This window comes from Sinocyclocheilus rhinocerous, unplaced genomic scaffold (genome assembly GCF_001515625.1).
Source record: "Sinocyclocheilus rhinocerous isolate Xijiao unplaced genomic scaffold, SAMN03320098_v1.1 scaffold31575, whole genome shotgun sequence".
Classification (NCBI taxonomy): Eukaryota; Metazoa; Chordata; class Actinopteri; order Cypriniformes; family Cyprinidae; genus Sinocyclocheilus; species Sinocyclocheilus rhinocerous.
In genome coordinates this window covers 1-1,589 of record NW_015641817.1, presented here as the reverse complement: position 1 = coordinate 1,589, position 1,589 = coordinate 1, and the positions used below count along the sequence as shown (strand labels likewise).

Genomic DNA, 1,589 nt, shown 5'->3' with positions numbered 1-1,589 from the left:
TCGGCACTTCACAGAACGATCGGCGTATGACATCAAACTACCGCGGGACACGTATGACATCAAACTACCGCGAGATGCAGCCCCTCCTCGATCTGCATGGGACAGATCCCGCGTGATTTCATTCAGCATTTCCCATCCCCCACCCGGCATGCGCTGAATCACGCCGGCGCAATTATTTACTGACCGCTTTGCTGTAATTTTCGGGAGGAGAGGAGACGTTTGCCATCAGTGTATCCAAGGTAAGAATTACAATTTTAAAACTTAAAATGTTGAGCATGTAAATACATTGTTTACAAACCATAATGTTAACCGAAACATAGTTTGGCTTTTTGTCACGTTAAAATTTAGACATCATACACAGCTCGCGCCATATTTTCCTCTTATTTCTGGCGCCAATGTCTAAACGAGAATGCTGTATGTCTTTGTGTTCCCTACGCCCTCTAAAAGTTCAAGACACTAAAAAAGCTCATACTTAAACTGCAAAGTTTGGCACCGGGCTGTGTGCTCACGATACAGGAAGATTACAATGAAGAGGTCAAATGGCTTATATAGCAGAGAAGCTAGTGTAAGCTAATCTAGTGTAAATAAGGTAGCCTGGGACAGATGTCGATTTGAAGAGTAAACAATAAGGCTGTTGTACTTTTAACAATACATAAAATACAATAATATTACAACAATACTTAATATTTATCATGCAAACAGGAGTTTCTGCCTTATATAAATCTGCATCAGTTTGCATTTGGGTGTTATTATAAATCATACAAAATGTTATGACTATATAAATGTTTTTGCTTAAATTTAAATTTAAATTTGTTTAATTAATAAGCATTTTTTTCTTACAGAAAGTAATTGGACGGTCTCGGATTTTGATGCAATGGAGCAGCAATTGGCAGACCCTACCTTCCAGAAAGTTGTAAATGTACAAGTTGTAATGGTCATGTTCAAATTATTCCAATGAAACCTTGCTTAATAAAGCATGCAGAATACAAGTTCTGAAGTTGTTACAAGAAATAAAGTTTTTCCGGAGCTTAAAATGAACTTTTTTAGATAGTTTTTTTATAAAGTTGTAAATGTACAAGTTAAAATAGTCATGTTTAAATTTTTCCAAATAAACTTTGCTTAGAAGCTTGAAGTACTGGTTTCTGTTTATTGAATACCTTTACAATTTTAGTGGATTTAATGTAATGTTTGGGTTTAGGGGTTTAACGTAAAATAAGGTAACCCAAACAGACAAATATATTAGCCCATATGTATACCTGTTGTGGCCCATAAGAGACCTACATAAGACCTAGTTGGGTCCCATCTCTAACCCATGTAGGCAGGCTCATGTAGGCACCAAATGGGAGCTACCTGGTTAACCCATATGGGCCCTATATGGAGCCCATCAAGGGCCCATCATCAGCCCATCTGTGCTAACCCATGTGGGGCCACCATGGAAACTGAGGACAAAATTAGCTGGGTCCCAGTTGGGTAGCCCAGGTGGGCCCCAGATATCAGCCCAGTTGCAGCCCCTATGGGCCCCACATAGGTGTGTTGGCTGGGATCACTTACCCCCTGTTGAAAAAAACAGCATTGGTTAGGTATGTTTT

General features: G+C 39.2%; 1 long non-coding RNA gene across 1 annotated transcript; it reads left to right on the top strand.

The window, feature by feature from the left end:
• Positions 1 to 101: 101 nt before the first annotated feature.
• LOC107755315 (uncharacterized) lies at positions 102 to 1,132 on the top strand. Its single transcript, XR_001641679.1, has 2 exons — positions 102 to 239; positions 843 to 1,132. It is a non-coding gene; the product is annotated as an uncharacterized LOC107755315 (long non-coding RNA).
• Positions 1,133 to 1,589: the final 457 nt, after the last annotated feature.